A 21,053-nucleotide genomic window follows, 5' to 3' on the forward strand; every position below is an offset into this window, starting at 1 on the left:
CTCTTCTTATCTCGGACGTTGTGTGGGAAATAATCTTCCGAGATGAGAACCACCCCAGACCCTTCTTCTCCAAGCTAGTTTCGACAACCACCAAGTCTCCAAGAGATATAGAGGTTCGGCCGCCACCACCAACCTCCAAGGGATGCTAGAAACAAAGCCTCCTTTTTCCTCCTTTTTCTCCAAGCAAGATCCGGCCACCTTCCAAGCTCCAAAGGATGAAGAGATTCGGCCAAGGAGAAGAAAGAAAAAGGAGAAGGAAGAACTTGAAGGGCCGGCCACACCAAGGAAGAAAGGGAGGGAAAAAGAATAGAGTTCGCCCCCATGAAGACACCTCTACCCCCTCTTTTATAATCCTTGACCTTGGCAAATAAGGAAATTTAAATAAATACTTCCTTAATTCCTTTTCCATGAAAAAGAAAATTTAATTAATTTAAAAATCAATTTCCTTTTCTTTATCAACATGGCCGGCCACCTAAAAGTTCCAAACAAGGAAAGTTTTAATAACACAAGAATTAAAACTTCCTAATTTGTTTCCGGAAATTTATAAAAAATTTCTCTAATAATTTTTCCCTTCATTGTTGGTTATAAAAGGAAATTTTATAAATTAAAATATTTCTTTTAAACATGTGGATGATTTCCAAAAAGGAAAATTATCTCTAAAATTAAAATCTCCTTTCAATTTACAAATAATGAAAGATATCAAATCTTTTCTTAATCTTTTGTAGAAACTTATGAAAGGAAATATTTAATTTTAAAACTCTCTTTTTAAATCATGAACAGGGATAAAAAAGGAAAGTTTTATCAAAATTAAAATCTTCCTATCAATCTACAAATAAGGAAATATATCTAATCTATTCTTAATTTTTGTAGAAAGCTAAAATGAAAGATTTAAATTTTAAACTCTTTTTTAAAATCATGGAATCCACATAAGAAAAAATTTTAAAATAAAATCCTTTTAATTTTCTTAGGGTCGGCCACACCATGCTTGGACTCCAAGCATTGGTCGGCCCCTTACTTGGCTCAATCTTTGGGTCTTGGTCGACCCTAGCTTGTGCTCCAGGCTAGCTTGGCCGACCACCATAGAGTGGGTAAGAAGGTGGGTATAGGTGGGTATAATTCTCTATATATAAGAGGCTACGATAGGAACCGAGAGGAGGAATTGGTTTTGGTCTCCCGATGAAATTAATCTTCTCGTGTTCGCCCTGAACACCCAACTTAATTTCATCAATAATAATTCATACCACTAAAGAATTATTATTGAACTACCGCACCATTCCCAAATTATGTTTTGAGCTCCTTCTTATTATGAGTGTGTTAGTCTCCCTATGTTTAAGATGTCGAATTTCCACTAATTAAATGAGTTACTGACAACTCTCTTTAATTAATATCTTAGTCCAAGAGTAGTACCACTCAACCTTATCCTCATGTCGGACTAAGTCCACCTGGGTTTAACATGACAATCCTTATGAGCTTCTCTTGGGGACATTATCAACCTAGATTACTAGGACACAGTTTCCTTCTATGATCAACAACACACACTATAAGTAATATCATTTCCCAACTTGTCGGGTCTATTGATTTATCGAGCTAAATCTCACCCTTTGATAAGTCAAAGAAATAAATATCAAATATATGTGCTTGTTATTATATTAGGATTAAGAGCACACACTTCCATAATAACTAAGGTCTTATTCTTTTATTAAGTCAGTATAAAAAGAACTTACATTAAATGATCCTACTCAATACACTTAGAGTGTACTAGTGTATTTTATTAGTCAAGAAAAACTAATACTAAATTACACTACGACTATTCCAATGGTTTGTTCCTTTCCATCTTAGTCATGAGCTACTATTTATAATTTATAAGGAATTTATAACATGATCTTCTGTGTGTGACACCACACACCATGTTATCTATAATATAAATTAATTGAGCAACTACACTTAGCATATAAATGTAGATATTGACCAATATGATTCTTATTTCTAAATATATATTTACACAAAAAGCTAGACTTTTAGTATACATTCCAACATTGTGGTGGTAAGGATCACTCTCCTATGAACCTATCGAAAAGGAGGAATGTCGGGAGTCGATCGGTTGGGGACGACGTGAGTCTAGTCCCTCGCGGTGCCTTAGATGTCGAACCGCCACCGATCAAGCGCAAGAAATGGCCGAGGAGACGATCGCTCCGTCAGAGATGGTCGATACCGTAGAGATCCGACGACGTTCCTCAGGTGACACGTCGAGACCCAGATCGTCGGGGAAGCTATCGGCGCCGGGTCGTCCGCGCACGAGAGAGAGATGAAGAAGAGAGGAATCAAGTGTCAGCGTAGTTTTAGGGCATAGGGGAGGGAAATAAAAGAAAAGGAATAAAATTTTTTAAACATTTCCTCGTTTAAATAGAGTAACTTAAACAGACTTTTCCGTAGTCTAATAATTAATCCCCTTAACCTACATCATACGAACTCCAATTAATTCTCTGAAAATTACTAAAAATTTCTAAAAATTTCAATAAAATTATTTCTCAAATAACCTTATTATTTAATTAATATTTGGTTGTTATATTTTACATTCTCCCCCACTAATAAAAATTTGGTCCCCAAATTTTCTACTTAACTTAGGATCCTCATCTAAGGGTATCAACTAAGCAACATACTCATATATTAGTCATGATCAAATCTCCAACTATGAGGGATTATAGTTCCCATATAAAACTACAAGGTGATCCACTTCCGAATAGATATTGATAACTCTGTGAATTATGAATTCATCCTGCTTTCACTACTCCTATATTGATGTACAATAACTATTTGGAAATTTACTATTCAAATTAGATATTAATTTATTAACACAGTATGTGCGTGTGACTATGTTTCACAATAATTCTTCGCTTGAGATGGTCATGTTTGGTAAAGACCTTATTGTTTAGATCATTTCTAATAGCTCATTGCTAAACTCAGCTATTCTACAAGTGTTTGAAACATCGATCTATTAAATAGTCACATGGGCACTAGGTGTCAGACCCACTCTAACCTAACATCTCCTCTTTATTAATCAGTCTCTGGGTATTATCACATTCCTGGAAAGTATTTAGTGAATGTTATCAAGAATATCAACTTCTTCATTATACGTCTCATCTTTAGCCATACTTACCCGCCACATCCTCAGTTATGTTCCTTAGCCTACTAGTCTTAATTGTCTAAGTTCTAGAAGCACAATCAACCATTCAATTCATTAGCCAAATATGAGCTATAATATCCATAAACTCAAGAAAAAGGAACCATCTATCTTTAAATTGAAAGCGACTTCCTTATCTTACTCTGTCCACATAGGTTTTCAATCAGAAAGAGCCCCTTATTAAGGATTTGGGTTTTAAATACTGCAACCAACAGCTGCTCGATTTATACAAAACCAACCCAAGCAGTGAAAGTGGGTTCACTATAAACACTACACAAAGAAGACCACTATTCTTAACTGGTTTTTAAAAATATTCATTCGTTTAGTAACTTGGACCCAATTCTGCTGACTAAGCAATTCAACTTCTCAGAATCAAAAATAGTTGAATTGAAATCACCTCCTAAAACCCATGTATCTCAGCCAAAGGAGTTCTCTGAAAAAAAAAACATCCTAGCATTATCCTGGCAAGGGCCATAAATCCCCAAATCAGCGAGACTACAACATGAACTGGAATTTTGAAAGAAACCAGCAACTAATTGAAAAACCAAACTCGTGAAAATTTCAAATTCTTGAAGTACTACCATAGATATATTTTGACACATAGCAGCATCAGATATTCTGAATACAGAGATCTATTGGCTAAACAAATGAGCATTTGCATTATTTCTCATAAACAAAACAGAAGTGCATAGGCCAAAGAATCCATTATACTATAATTGCTCTACTTAAGGTTCAGAAATCTCTAACAGTGAGCTATAAAACAGGAGGTAAGGAAATATTATCTCTCTAACTACTTCAAAATAATCACCAAATGATCATTTGTTATTCAAAAATTATCTTCTATATTTTCCACCAAGTAACGGTATGATCGTGTAAATGGTATATAGCTAATTCGGCCTTTTCTATGTCAATATAAGTCATGTACTCAAATGTACCTTCTAAATTATCTAACTAAGCACGAACAACCTAAGGGTGGAAAACTCCATGAACAGAGTAAATCGGTCCTCTATTAGCCCACAAGGGTATACAACTCTATCCATTATCCAGCCAGTAGTAGCAGGGTTGGTACATTTGGTAATATTCCGTGAGACTGTAATCCATGATCTTTAATAGGTTGTTGATAGATCTAACTAATGACTGACATAACACAAGTCATACATGGTATAAACAACTAGTCAAGTAACAACAAAAGTGCATGATAATAATATACAACATACCTCCTATAGCTTGAAGATTCCTGCCGCTGCCTAGTCCCAAAACTCAAAAAATTACATCGAGAAACCAACTTATGAAAATCCAAAACACAGAAAATAGGCCTCGTAAACTTGTGGCTCTAATACCAGTAAATTGGTATCAAATTAACTCGAAAATCCAGAATACAAAAAACAGACATCGTAAACCTGTGGCTCTGATACCAATAAATTGGTATCAGATTAACTTGAAAATCGTAAATCAAAACGTGATCGAAATCCCAAAAACACAAAACCCAACATTTGACTCGAACCATGCTCTGATACCACTAAATTGTCACGCCCCAAAGGAGTCCCTACCGATAAAATTTCGACAGCATCTCCCCTGCAGCGGTGACAATATGAAGCATATATACAAGAATATTCATACAATATAATCATCAGCCCACCCGGCTAGTAGCCCACTCGGCTAGAACAAAATAAACACCACCACGTAGATGGGTTTTATACAACAACCCACTCGACTGTACTATAAACCAACATAGCGAAAAATTGATAAAGAAAGTCCATACGAACCAAAACAACACACTACTAGTCAGCTAGGCTTTATACAATAACCACAACAACACAAAATTCAACTCCACATAATAAACTCCAAAAGATAATCGAATTAATATAACACCAAATACAAAATAAGAGTAAAGAATAAACGAACCCCGATGTAGTCTTTGGATGTGACGTAAGACCGGCAGCCAGGACTCTCCCAAGCATCCTTGATTCATCTACCTGCTACCTGGCGAAAGAAAAATCATTTTATGGGATGGTCAGTGTTGGGACTCAGCGGGTAAAAGAAAGATATTGCATGAACATAATATACAAATAGAGAGTGAGCCAAAGGTATACAGTCTCATAAGGAAAATAGCAGATACTACAATAAAATCACAATAAATGTTCGTACCTGTAACCATATCCTAGGCTAGTAATAGAAGGTTAGGAGTAATACAGATCAACTATTGAACTGCTCGTCACTATGAAGGTATCATGTGAGGTAAAAATATTCTATCAATAAGTAAACTAGTGTCTAAACACATACAACAGATATATATCTCAACATATGTAAGCATATCAGCATAAGTAAGCAACAACAGCATAAGCTAGCAATAACATCATAAGTAAGCTACAACATCAGCAGATATAGTAATAACAGCATATGCACAGATGGTCACTCCCACCTACCTCTAAGCTCCATGACCCCTGTATGGTCGAGAGGTCGGGTCAGCGACAAACTGTACAACACTCCAGCTACCACTCTCTCGAGTGTCCGAGTGGACAGTTGCATGGTAACTAACTAGCTACATCTACGATGGGGTCCCTGCTGCTCGCAACTCCAGCTTTCTCTACCCATGAGTGAGCGAGTGCGAGCACAACAGGACAAGCGGCACACCCTAGCTACCACTCTCTCGAGTGGCCGAGCATGTGGCCCTGGTCAATGACTCTCTCGATCGCAAGAGAGAATTTGTTGTTGACATGCATGTAATGATATGATGCGCAAGATGCAACAGTCATCATATACATATAAGAAAAACAGAAACCAGGTATGCTACATGAAGCTAGCATACTTAGTAAGGTGTGTAAATAAACAACATTCAAAGCAAGTAAGCATGGTATATAGTATCTTCTAAATATCATGGAAGTTAACAAGAGACTGTACAAACATAGAAACGACAAGCTCAAAAATTGAGTGGATAAGTATCAAGCACAGGAAAAATATGAGTGAGGTCAAGATAAATACAACAACTATCCGAATAATAACTCATGCACTAAGGTCAAAGAACTAAGAAGCAAGGTAAGAAGTAACCGCCTCGAAAGGTCTCGTGTCTAACAAAAACCCCCCACACGTCACGCGGCTTGTCAACGATTAGGGTTCTATGTCAAGTATACAATTTTATGTAATTATATGTATATACTACAAATAGATATATCTCCTACAAATAAATAACCAACTCTCAAGTAATATAGCTAACCATGGTTACTACTCCTTTCCCTTGGTAAGACTAGATTAAATTTCAACCTAGCTTAACCCATCTAAGAATTAAAATTCCCATTAGATCCTTAATCGTCATTTAATCTTACATTATTACCTAAAACAATGCAATCCTAAACATCCCAGTAATCACTATAGGTTCAATCTATACCTTCACTTACTACTAATAAATCTAAGCAAGAACAAAACCCTACACCCATTAGAAAAAACTAATTTAGTAACATACTAATGAGAAAATCAGAAGTACATCACTGCAATACACTCACCTTGAGATAGGGAAGTCAATCCAGTACCTAACAGTCCTACACCCACGGTCCGGAAGCTACAAAGAACAACTATACCACAACCTTCCAAGAATCAATCCGGAAAACTAATTATACCAAAAAAGACTTGCTGAAACCCTAACCAATAGTACAAACTTACCTCAACAGACCCTCCACCCCTTCACCCAAAACCTTAGCAGCTACAAGAAGTGGAGAGGCAGTGAATGGCAAGAGGGAAGGTCCACGGTACGCTGAACCAATGCCTTCCTCTTGATCGGTCGCCTCTAGATGGTATCACCCGATCTGATCCTATCTGTGGTGGTAAGGATCACTCTCCTATGAACCAATCGACAAGGAGGAATGTCAGGAGTCGATCGACTAGGGACGACGCGAGTTCAGTCCCTCGCAGTGCCCTAGATGCTATCGCACGCAAGAAATGATCGAGGAGACGATCGCTCCCTCGGAGATGGTCGGTACCACCGGGACCGACGCCTTCTCTCCGGTGACGCGGCGAGGCCCGAGATCGGGAGAATCCGGCATCGGGTCATCCGCGCGCGAGAGAGAGATGAAGAAGAGAGGAATCAGGTGTCGACGTAGGTTTTAGGGCACGGTGGAGGGAAATAAAAGAAAAGGAATAAATTTTTTTAAACATTTCCTCGTTTAAATAGGGTAGCTTAAACAGGCTTTCCCGTAGCCCAATAATTTATTCCCTTAACCTACATCATACGAGCTCCAATTAATTTTCCGAAAATTACTAAAAATTTCTAAAAATTCCAATAAGATTATTTCTCAACTAACCTTATTACTTAATTAATATTTGGGTGTTGTATTTTATAGGATTAGCAATCTCCTGGTTGCAAACCAAGTAAGCCTCCTTGTATTTCTGTCTCTATAATTAGTCTCTTAGTTTTTTTCTTACAAGTATTCTTAATCAAGCTATAAGTCGAGAATGTAACACCCGTAAATTTCCTTTATTTTAACAAAGCGTAAAAAGAAATAGAAGAAGAGAAAATAAATAAAAATATATGCATAAATGGCCCGGGCTAGGATTTGAACCCGAGACCTCTTGATTGAAATTGGTTTAAGTAGCCATTAGGTGGTGGTAAAGCATGTGGATTATGTGTGAAGAGACACTCCAATTTCCATTTAGTATAAAAGGGGTTGGATGAGGTAGCAAACGCCTCCACGGTTGTCACAGGTCAGATACGTATTTTAAATCTATATGCAACTGTGCTATTTGTGTTGGTTGCTACTCGGAAAACCTAATGGTTCCACTGTACAAAAATTTTATACAAAGGTCTGAACCTTTTCCTAGCTACCATGTGTTCTTTTAAATTAAACTTGGATCGCCTGCGGAACTTAACACGTTTGATCCAAAGTTTAATCTATTTGTTCTTTTAGGTTTTGACTTGGATCTCCTGCGGAACTTAACACGTTCGATCCAAATCACCTAAGTTATTAATTCCATTAAATATTAATTTCCATAATTGGTTTCCAGTACTGACGTGGCGAGGTACATGGACTTCTTGGATATGGGAGCAACCACCACCGACTAGACAAAATCTTTTAAGGAAAGCTAATATTTAATTTCCTAAAATAACTTTAGGTTAACCGAAAGGAACAATCAAATCACAAGGAAAAGAAAAAACAAAGAACACAACATCGAAAACAAATTCGAAATACTAGAATCGCATGCCTCTTGTATTTGGTATTATTTCCAAAAATAACTAGTATGATGCGGAAAGGAAAAATACTAGTTATACCTTTTAAAAAGACCTCTTGATCTTCTACCGTATTCCTCTTCTAATCCCGGACGTTGTGTGGGAAACGATCTTCCGAGATGAGAACCACCAAACCACCTTCTTCTTCTTTCCTTCAAGGTTCGGCCAAGCAAGACTTTCAAAGGAAGAAGATCCTTTTCCACCAACCAAGCTCCAAGGGATGCAAGCTTTCTCTCCTTCTTCTCCAAGCTAAGATCCGGCCACCACTTGATCTCCAAGAGAAAAGAAGGTTTCGGCCACAAGGATGGAGAGAAGAGAAAGGGAAGGGCCGGCCACACCAAGGAAGAAAAGAGGGAGAAAAATAATAGAGTTGTTCACCATGAAGCCTCCTCTACCCCCTCTTTTATAATCCTTGGTCTTGGCAAATAAGGAAAATTTAATAAAAACTTCCTTAATTCTTTTGCCATTGAAAAGGAAAATTTATTTAATTAAAAATAATTTTCTTTCATCATGATAATGGTCGGCCACCTTTAATCCCTTAATCAAGGAAATTTTAATTCACACAAGAATTAAAACTTCCTAATTTGCTTTCGAAAATTTATAAAAATTTCTCAAATAATTTTTCCCTTCATGGTGGTTAATAAAAAAGAAATTTTATAAATTAAAATCTTTCTTTTAAACATGTGGATAAAAAGAAAGTTATCTCTAAAAATTAAAATCTCTTTCAATCTACAAATAAGGAAAGATATCAAATCTTTTCTTAATCTTTTGTAGAAACTTATAAAAGAGAATATTTAATTTTTAAACTCTCTTTTAAATCATGAACATGTTTAAAAAGGAAAGTTTTCTTAAAATTTAAAATCCACCTTTTAATCAACAAATAAGGAAAGATTTCAAATTTTTAAACTCTCTTTTAAACATGTGGATGATTTACAAATAAGGAAAATTTTTACTAAAAATTAAAACCATCCTTTTAATCTACAAATAAGGAAAGAGATTAATCTCTTCTCTTAATCTTTTGTAGAAAGCTATAAAAGGAAATTTTAATTTTTAAACTCTCTTTTAAATCATGATATCCACATAAGAAATAATTTTAATAAAAAAAACCCTTTTAATATTCTAGTGGCCGGCCACCTAAGCTTGGGACCCAAGCTTTGGCCGGCCACCAACTTGGCTCAACCATTTGGTCTTGGCCGGCCCTAGCTTGGGTTCCAAGCTAGCTTGGCCGGCCCCATTGGATGGGTAAGAAGGTGGGTATGTGGTGGGTATAAATCTCTATATACAAGAGGCTACGATAGGGACCGAGAAGAGGAATTGGTTTTGGTCTCCCGATGAAATTAAGCATCCCGTGTTCGCCCCGAACACATAACTTAATTTTATCAATAATAATTCATTCCACTAAAGAACTATTATTGAACTACCGCACCAATCCCAAATTACATTTTGGGCTCCTTCTTATTATGAGTGTGTTAGTCTCCCTGTGTTTAAGATAACAAATGTCCACTAATTAAGTAAGTTACTGACAACTCACTTAATTAATATCTAGCTCCAAGAGTAGTACCACTCAACTTCATCATCATGTCGGACTAAGTCCACCTGCAGGGTTTAACGTGACAATCCTTATGAGCTCCTCTTGGGGACATTCTCAACCTAAATTACTAGGACACAGTTTCCTTCTATAATCAACAACACACACTATAAGTGATATCATTTCCCAACTTATCGGGCTTATTGATTTATCGAACTAAATCTCACCCATTGATAAATTAAAGAAATAAATATCAAATATATGTGCTTGTTATTATATTAGGATTAAGAGCACACACTTCCATAATAACTGAGGTCTTTGTTCCTTTATAAAGTCAGTATAAAAGAAACAACCTCTAATGGTCCTACTCAATACACTCTAAGTGTACTAGTGTAATTATATAGTTAAGATAAACTACTACCTAATTACACTACGACCTTCCAATGGTTTGTTCCTTTCCATCTTGGTCGTGAGCTACTATTTATAATTTATAAGGAACCGATAACATGATCTTCTGTGTGCGACACTACACACCATGTTATCTACAATATAAATTAATTGAGCAACTACATTTATCGTAAATGTAGACTTTGACCAATGTGATTCTTATTTCTAGATAAAAGTTTATACCAAAAGCTAGATTTTTAGTATACATCCTAACAATTTGATACTGGGGCAACCCATTCGTTTGTTTCCATAGTATTTGCTGAAAGTATAGGTATACCCCCGGATGTCCTAAGTGGACAGTTCTTAACGACACTACCCTCGGGAGAGATAATGATATCTACGCACTGGCTACGTGTTGTGCCAGTCAAAATTTCAGACAGAGAATTGTACAGTGATATGATAATACTGAACATGTCTGACTACGATGTTATTTTTGGGATGGATTTTCTGAGCAAGTATGGTGCTTCCATCGAGTGTCGTAAGTGAAGAGTCCTATTCCAACCTGAGGAAGAGCCTAAGTTTGAGTTCATCGGAGAATCCAAAAAGAGGACCCAAAAATTTTTATCGTCCATAAAAAATCAAAAAATGTTAGCCGATGGATGTGCTGGGTTTCTAGCTCGTGTGGTTAATACCCAGCCAAAAAGAGACCAAAAGCTAGAGGAAGTTAGAGTTGTATGTGACTACCCAGAAGTGTTTCCAAATGAGTTGTCAGGCTTTTCTTCGGATAGGGAAATCGAATTTGAGATTGAACTTATCCCTAGTACCCATCCAATCTCAAAGGCACCCTACCGCATGACTTCGGTAGAATTGAAAGAACTTCAGGGACAACTACAGGAGCTATTTGACAAGGGTTTCATTCACCCGAGTCACTCACCATGGGGAGCTCCGGTGTTGTTTGTAAAGAAGAAGGATGGATCCATGCTAATGTGTGTGGACTATCGAGCGCTGAATAAAGTAACCATTAAGAATAGATATCCCCTGCCTAGAATTGATGATCTGTTTGATCAGTTAAAGGGTGCCATGGTCTTTTCCAAGATAGATTTAAGGTCTGGATATCATCAAGTGAAAGTGAAGGCGGATGATGTGCCAAAGACGACATTTCGAACGAGGTATGGGCACTATGAGTTTGTGGTTATGCCTTTTGGAGTGACGAATGCTCCTGCCACTTTTATGGATCTAATGAACAGGGTATTCAAGGCATATCTGGATAAGTTTGTAATTGTCTTCATAGACGATATCCTTATATACTCCAGAACTCAGGAAGAACATGCTGAACATCTGAAGATAGTATTACAGATTCATCAGCAGAGCCAGTTGTATGCAAAGTTCTCCAAGTGTGAGTTCTGGCTCGAGCAAGTGTCCTTCCTAGGCCACATTATGTCCAAGGATGGGGTTATGGTAGACCCGACAAAAATAGAAGCTGTGAGTAACTAGAATAGACCTAAGAATGCGAGTGAAATCTGGAGTTTCCTTGGGTTAGTAAGCTATTACAGGAAATTTCTAGAGAACTTCTCCAGGATCGCCTCACCACTGATAGCACTTACCAGAAAGAATCGAAAGTTTGAATGGACAGAGGATTGTGAGAAGAGTTTCACTCTACTGAAAGGGAGACTGACTAGTGCTCCAATCCTGACTCTCCCAGAGAATAACGAAAGCTTCGATATTTACAGTGATGCTTCTAAATTGGGACTCGGGGCTGTACTGATGTAGAATGGAAAGGTCATCGCTTATACCTCGAGACAACTCAAGGATTATGAGAAGAACTATCTTACTCATGACCTTGAGTTAGCAGCGGTAGTCTTCGCTCTCAAGATTTGGAGACATTACTTATATGAAGCTAAGTGCAAGATTTACACAGATCACCAAAATCTGAAGTATTTCTTCACTCAAAAAGACCTGAACATGAGACAGAGGAGATGGCTTGAACTGGTCAAAGACTATGACTGTGAAATCCTCTATCATCCAGGGAAGGCGAACAAAGTCACATATGCACTAAGTAGGAAAGCTTGTGTCGCTTGATTGTCCTTATCTGCCATAGCCACTCCCCTCCAGAAAGAAATAGAAACTTTTGGGCTTGAAATCATTACTGGGCAACTCTCCACTTTGACATTAGTGTCGACCCTGCTTGACGAGATACAGAAAGGGCAAGATGAGGATTCTAATATTCAGAAGATCAAGCAGGGAATTTAGGAAGGAGAAAATGGGGAGTTCCGAGTATTAGACGGTGGGATACTATATTATGGTGATCGTCTTTGTGTCCCTAATCAAGAAGAACTATGAAATAAAATTCTAAACGAAACCCATGGAGCACCCTATGCAATGCATCCTGGTTCCACCAAGATGTATCAAGATTTAAAGGAACGCTTTTGGTAGTCTGGAATGAAAAGAGATATTGCAAGATATATCAATACCTGCCTGACATGCCAATGGGTTAAAGCAGAACATCAGAGATCGGGCGGAGTTCTGCAGCCTATCCAGATTCTATAATGGAAGTGGGAGGATATATCTATGGACTTCATAGTATGACTACCCAGGACTACGAATGGATTCGATGCTATCTGGGTAATAGTGGACAGATTGACCAAGTCCGCTCATTTTCTAGCTATCAGAACATCCTACTCCATAGAACAATTAGCACAACTGTATGTTAAAGAGGTTATTAGATTGCATGGTGTCCCCAAAACCATAATTTATGATAGAGATGGTCGCTTCACTTCACACTTCTGGGAGTGTGTTCAGAGAGCTCTTGGAACTAAGCTATAGTTTAGTACAGCATTTCATCCTCAAATAGATGGGCAAACAGAACGAGTAAATCAAGTCCTGGAGGATATGCTATGGGCTTGTGCCTTAGATTTCAAAGGGAGCTACTGCCGATACCTATGCTTAGCAAAATTTGCATATAATAATAGCTATCAAGCTACTATCAGAATGGCACCCTATGAGGCCCTATATGGGAGGAGATGTAGATCTCCTATATACTTGTACGAAGGCGGTGAAAAGAGAGAAATGGGACTCCAGACGGATCTTATCGAGGACACCACCAAAGCTATTCAGAACATTCGCCAGAGGATAGAAACTGCTCAGAGCCGGCAGAAGAGCTATGTGGATGTGCATCGTAAACCACTAGAATTTGATGTGGGGGATTTAGTGTTTCTCAAAGTAGCTCCTATAAAAGGAGTAATAAGATTTGGAAAGAAGGGAAAGTTGAGTCCACATTATGTGGGGTCATACTGGATCACCAAAAGGGTTGGCAAGGTAGCGTATGAGCTGGAACTACCTCAAGAAATGTCAGCCATTCATAATGTATTTTGTGTCTCAATGCTGAAGAAGCATGTTCCCGATGAGAATCAAATGATTGAGCCACAAACGGTACAAGTTCGAGAGAACCTCAGTTATGAAAGTCGACCTATTCAGATAATAGATCGAGAAGTTAAGAAGTTGAGGAACAAAGAGATACCGTTAGTGAAAGTGCTGTGGCAAGGACAACAGTATGAAGAGGCAACTTGGGAACATGAGGATGATATGAGACGTTATCCACACTTGTTCTAAGTTCGAGGATGAACTTTTTATAAGGTATGGGGAATTGTAACACCCATAAATTTCCTTTATTTTTACAAAGCGTAAAAAGAAATAGAAGAAGAGAAAAGAAATAAAAATATATGCATAAATGGCCCGGGCTAGGATCTGAACTCGAGACCTCTTGCTTGAAATTGGTTTAAGTAACCATTAGGTGGTGGTAAAGCATCACATGAGCAATATGAAACAATTCCTTATATGTGGATTATGTGCGAAGAGACGCTCCAATTTCCACTTAGTATAAAAGGGTTTGGATGAGATCAAAAACCTAATCTTCTGCCTCCTTTTTCCTCTCTAGCTGAATCCTCTTCTCCTTCCCTTCAAGTTTCGGCCAAGGAAACCTAGGGCTCCAAGTTTTAAAGCTTTCAAAGGAAGGAATCTAAGGGAGAATTTCTCCCAAGGAGGTAGGACGCAAAAGGAGGGCGACTCGGAGATTAAGGCACACGAGGGAGGATTTTGGGGTCTTCCTTGCACCTTATAATCGTAAGATCTAGCGAAAGAATGTAAGTACCTCTCACCTGCAGTATGAGTAGCTTCATTAATACATGTTACGATATGTTTTAAACATGTTGCATGTTAAAGGAGATAGATGTTGTGAGATGTAAGATACCCTATAAAGTTTTGGGATTAAGAGCATGCTTAGATCATCTTGGTTTGCTTCCCATTAAGTTTTGGGACTAAGAAGTATAATCAAGTACCTAAATTATAATCAAGTACCTAATTAGAAACTCTTTGAAAAATTTATCATTAAGTTTTGGGACTAAGAAGTATAATAAGTACGGGGCAAATAAGCGCACATAAGGTGTTTGGTTAAATGCCAAGGAAGTGCAAGTACAATAAATTAATAGTTAAAAGGAAGTATTTTACTTTAGAAAGACATGTACTGGACACAAGGTGTTAGATTTTTCGGGCCGCGAAAACCACTTTTTCGCATCGCGGAAACCCCGAATCACCCTAGCCAACGGATCTCGTGCGAAGAATATAGAACAAAATTTACGAATACGAGTTTACAACTTAGATCTACTCCTAGATCTACATGAAGAAAAAATATACCCTTGATGCGAAGCCCTTCGCAATCCCGCTTGTCCTCGGTTCGCCGGATCTCGAAAGTGTCAAAGTAGACACTTCTCTATGTGTATCCACACAAGCAAGAGATAGAGAAAAATCTCTAAGGATGTGCTAGCAACCTTAGAGATCAGTAGGGAGGAGAGGGAGAGCAAGAAGAAAAAAAACTCAAGAGGAAGAAGAAGATGGAGTTACAACCACTTGAATGAAAAATCAATTTTTCATTCCACCTAAAAGTGGCCGGCCACTTCAAGGCATGTAACCCCCATGGAATATCAAGAGTCAAGTCTCTTGATCTCCTCCATGAGGTGGCATTTGGTCAAGTCAAACTTGACCAAATGAAGAAGCCTTGATGATGTGTCATTGGTCAAGTCAAAGTCAAGTCAAAACTTGACTCTTCATCTTCCTACTTAAGTCAAGTCAAACTTGACCACTTCTCTCCCTTGGTTGATCTAATTTAACCATTCGTTCAAGTCAATTTTAATTTAATGAATCTCTATTCATTGAATTAAATTAATTAAATGAGTCTAAGTCCAAATTAGACTCACTTAACACATGAACCAAATTGAGTCCAACTCAATTAGCCTACTTTGGATTACTCTTAATCCGATTTGGTTCATCATATGAACGTAATCATTTAGGTTCATCTAATGAACCTAATCTCCATCTAATTGCCCTTAGTGTGTGACCCTATAGATTCTTGTAACGTTGGCAATGCCCCTAAACCCATTTAGGAGCATAAGTAATGAGCGGTATCTAGCAACACATCATTACTACCCAAGTTACAAGAATGTTGAGATCCAACATCACCTTGTGACTACTAATTGTGACTCCTCACAAAATATGACAAGTGTCCTTCTATCCTAGACATCTAGATTGATCAATATGAGGCATAGACCGTGTCATCCTCTAATCAATCTAAATCTTGAACTCTAAGTAGACTCACTCAATCAAATGAGTTCAATATCCTATATTGACTCATTTGGGCATGGCCATGCACTTCGTGGTCTCACTCTATCAAGAATATCGATGTCGCTCCCGTCATATAGGAGGGATAGATCTCATCTACATCACTCACATCCCTCTGCATAATTTGTTACATACCCAGTAATCGCCTTTATAGTCCACCCAGTTACGGGTGACGTTTGACGAAACCAAAGTACATAACTCCTTATGTAGGGATCCATGGTGACTTCAGGTCTAAGGACTAGTAGTCATACTAATAGCCACATGAGAAATTATATGACACTCATATAACGATCCATGATACTTTCTCATGGTGGGTCATTCAGTATACATTCTCCAATGCATACCCATGTGTCAACTTGATATCTCTATATCCATGACTTGTGAGATCAAGTCATCGAGTTGACCTACATGCTAGTCTTATTGCATTAACATTGTCCCTGAATGTTAATACTCGACTAGGAATGATTAAGAGTAGTGTTCCCTATATCATCTCACTATCGGTTCAACTAACCGATTGATATAGGCGAGAATCGTCTGCTCAAGGACGTTATTATACTTAGTTTATTTGGCACCAAAACAAGTAAGTATAATAACCAAAAACCAAATGCCTTTATTTATATAGAATATGATACAACAAGTCCAAAATACAATCATCAAATGATTGGCTCTAGGGCTCTAGCTAACAATCTCCCACTAGCACTAGTGTCAATCAGTGTAGGCTCTAAGCCCCAATGACCTAGTGTGACCATCATGCTTCCTCTGTGCCAAAGCCTTGGTCAAGGGATCTGTGATGTTATCCTCTGTAGGTACTCTGCAAATCTTTACATCTCCTCTCTCGATGATCTCTCGAATGAGATGGAAGCGCCGTAGTATGTGTTTGGTCCGCTGGTGTGAGCGAGGTTCCTTCGCCTGTGCTATAGCTCCATTGTTGTCACAATAGAGCTCAATGGGGTCAGCAATGCTAGGAACCACCCCAAGTTCAGTGATGAACTTACGGATCCAAACTGGCTCCTTTGCTGCCTCTGATGCAGCAATGTACTCGGCCTCTGTTGTAGAATCAGCTACTGTGTCCTGCTTCGAACTCTTCCAGCTCACAGCACCACCATTAATGCAAAACATGAACTCCGATTGCGATCTATAGTCATCCTGGTCGGTCTGGAAGCTAGCATCATTGTAACCCTTTACAGCTAGCTCATCATCGCCTCCATATATTAAGAAATATTTTTTAGTACTTCTTAAGTACTTAAGAATATTCTTGACCGCTATCCAGTGACTTTCACCTGGATCTGACTGGTATCTGCTCATCATGCTCAAAGCATACGAGACATCAGGTCGAGTACATAGCATGACGTACATGATCGATCCTATGCCTGAGGCATAAGGGATCTGATCCATGCGGTCTCTCTCCTCTCTAGAAGAGGGACCTTGAGTCTTCGAAAGACTCACGCCATGTGACATCGGCAGAAATCCCTTCTTGGAGTTCTGCATGGCAAACCGAAGGAGTACCTTATCAATGTATGTATTCTGACTTAGGCCAAGCAATCTCTTAGATGTATCTCTATAGATCTGTATCCCTAGAATACGGGATGCTTCACCTAAGTCCTTCATCGAGAAACATGTCCCTAGCCAAGTCTTGACAGACTGTAGTAAAGGGATGTCTTTCCCAATGAGCAGTATGTCATCCAAATACAATATGAGGAAGACAACTGTGTTCTCTACAACCTTCTTGTAGACACAAGGCTCATCTTCGTTCTTGATGAAACCAAACTGTTTGATTGCATCATCGAATCGAAGATTCCAGCTCCGAGAAGCTTGCTTTAGTCCATAAATGGACCTATGCAGCTTGCATACTCTGCTAGTGTGCTGTGGATCTACAAAACCCTCAAGTTGTGTCATGTACACATCCTCGAGTAGGTTTCCATTCAGAAACGTGGTTTTGACATCCATCTGTCATATCTCATAGTCATGGTAGGCTGTAATAGCAAGCATGATCCAAATGGACTTAAACATCGCTACTGGAGAAAAGGTTTCATCATAGTCAATACCATGAATCTGCTTGAAACCTTTAGCTACCAAGCGACCCTTATAGATAAGTCTATCCATGTCAGTCTTTCTCTTAAAGACCCACTTACACCCAATGGGTTTTACCCCTTCAGGTGGATCAACCAAAGTCCATACTTGGTTGGTGTACATGGATTCCATCTCGGATCTCAAGGCTCTAGCCATTTCTCAGAATCTGGTCTCATCACAGCTTCCTGATAGGTGGTAGGCTCATCCTCTATGAGCACAACATCATCATGGTCAGACAAGAGAAATGAGTATCTCTCAGACTGACGACGTACCCTATCAGACCTGCGAAGAGGTATGTCTACTTGAACTGGTTGTTGTTCCTCAACTCCTTGTGGAACAACATCATCCACAACACTTTGTGGTTCCAGTTCAACTTCCATCGAGGCATCAGTGCTATTGTTTGCATCTTGAATTTCTTCAAGATCGAACGTGCTCCCACTAGTCTTTCTAGAAACAAAGTCCATTTCTAGAAAGACCCCAGTATTTGCCACAACTACCTTGTGCTGACTGGGAATGTAGAAGTAATATCCCTTAGTTTCCTTGGGATATCCAATAAAATAGCACTTGTTGGATTTGGGTCCTAATTTGTCTGAGACTTGACGTCTAACGTAAGCCTCACAACCCCAAATCCTCATGAAAGACACCTGGGCATCTCTCCCAGTCCATATCCTATATGGTGTCTTTATCACGGCCTTGGATGGAACACGGTTGAGTATAAAAGCTACCGTGTCTAGAGCATAGCCCCAAAGATATGTCGGAAGATCTGTGTGACTCATCATAGATTGTACCATATCTAATAGGGTACGATTCCTCCTTTCGGATACACCATTCCACTGTGGTGTTCCAGGAGGAGTGAGTTGGGATAAAATCCCACACTTGGCTAGATAGTCACGAAACTAATGGCTAAGGTATTCTCCACCTCGATCTGATCGAAGTATCTTAATACTCTTGCCAAGCTGGTTCTGTACTTCATTCTTGAATTCTTTAAACTTTTCAAAGGATTCAGACTTATGTGTCATCAAGTACACATAACCATATCTACTGAAGTCATCAGTAAACGTGATGAAGTACCTATAACCACCTCTAGCAGCGACATTGAAAGGGCCACATACATCACTATGTATAAGTCCTAACAAATCAATCGCTCTCTCGCTGTGCCCACTAAAGGGAGTCTTGGTCATCTTGCCTCGTAGGCATGACTCGCATATCTCATATGATTCAAAATCAAATGAGTCCAGCAAACCATCTTTATGGAGCTGGGATAAGCACTTGTCATTTATATGACCTAAGCGACAGTGCCAGAGGTAGGTTTGGTTCATGTCATTTGACTTGAACCTCTTGGTATTTATGTTATAGATAGGGCTCTCAAGGTCTAGAATATAGAGTCCGTTTATCAGAGCTGCACTACAATAGAACATTTCGTTTAAATAGATGGAACAACATTTGTTCTTTATTATAAATGAAAAACATTTCTTGTCCAAACAAGAAACAGATATAATGTTCTTAGTTAAGGTAGGCACATAACAACAATCATCTAATTCTAGTACAAGCCCAGAGGGCAGAGATAGATGGTAAGTTCCTACAGCAATAGCAGCAACCCGTGCTCCATTGCCTACTCGTAGGTCTATCTCACCCTTCGTCAATGCCCTGCTATTTCTCAGCGCTTGTACATTAGTACAAATGTGTGAAGCACATCCGGTATCTAATACCCACGATGAAGAAATAGAGAGGTTGACTTCTATAACATGTATACCTGAAGTAGAAATCTTATTTCTCTTCTTCTTAAGATCTTCCAGGTATTCTTTGGAGTTCCTCTTCCAATGCCTTGCTTGTCCTTGATATAGGTGACAAAGATGTTCAACCATATCATAAGCACCCATCAACTCATGTTGCTTCTGAAGCTCAGAGTTTATGGTCGCAAGCATAAGACAAGACACATCTAATGCGTCATCTTGATGCTTCTTGTAAGCATCTCGATCTGCTCGCGTGGCGGTGGCAGGAGGAGCCTCCGGAATGGGCTGCTCCAGAACGTACAGTTTACGTTCTTGGGTGAGAACTATTCTCAGGTTCCTGTACCAGTCCAGGAAGTTTGCTCCGTTGAGCTTGTCCTTCTCGAGGACAGATCGCAGGGAAAAGGTGTTCGTATTCGACGTCATGGTAATCTACAACAGAAATAAAAGCAGAAATAAATATCATATTCTTAATCATTTAATTAGGCCCTTAACTAAATGATGCTCCCACCGAATTATATAATTCATGTGGGACAAGATCCACATCATACTAACCCTTGAGTTAGCTTTGGCTAATACGCCCAAGAATTAGTATGATCGGTAGGTAACGATTACCAATTACATCTCTATGCAACTCTTGTTTATAAAATCAAAATCCGTATTTATATTAAAACTCGAGTTAGCATTGGCTAATACGCCCGAGAGTTAATATATATATGATTTTGACCTAACTTTCCAACCGTTGGAAGAATGCCTATAGTTATACTCGATCCAACCGAGTTAACTAGGAATACTCAATCTAATTGAGTTGTACTCACCCATGCGTTGATAGGTGGGATCAAAATTGTCCCTCCGTACCCTACCAAGATAGTATGTGTTGCTCTGCTTTGGCAGATTCAACAACAACATGCGATCGAGGTAGTGGTAGGTATCACGGCATGGTAAGCATTACGAATTGACGTGATTTAGATCTAATCTAAACGATGATGTGTATCATATACTCGATAGATCTAATCTAATCGAAGGGTGCATCATGTGCACGACTTAGATCTAAACTAATCGTTAGGCACTAATTAATTACTTAATTAACTAGCATGCATCACATACACACAAAAGCAATTAATTAAATTAATTTGTGATTTAGTCATGGCCCTACTACGATCTTCTCAAGCCAATGAGAAGATCGAATGGTCAACCTAAGGTCAACAGCTTCTCAAGCTCCTTCCGTTGACCACCTCGTGTTGCTCGTGCCCTCCTCGTAACTCCGTC

Source organism: Zingiber officinale, chromosome 7B (genome assembly GCF_018446385.1).
Source record: "Zingiber officinale cultivar Zhangliang chromosome 7B, Zo_v1.1, whole genome shotgun sequence".
NCBI classification, from domain to species: Eukaryota; Viridiplantae; Streptophyta; class Magnoliopsida; order Zingiberales; family Zingiberaceae; genus Zingiber; species Zingiber officinale.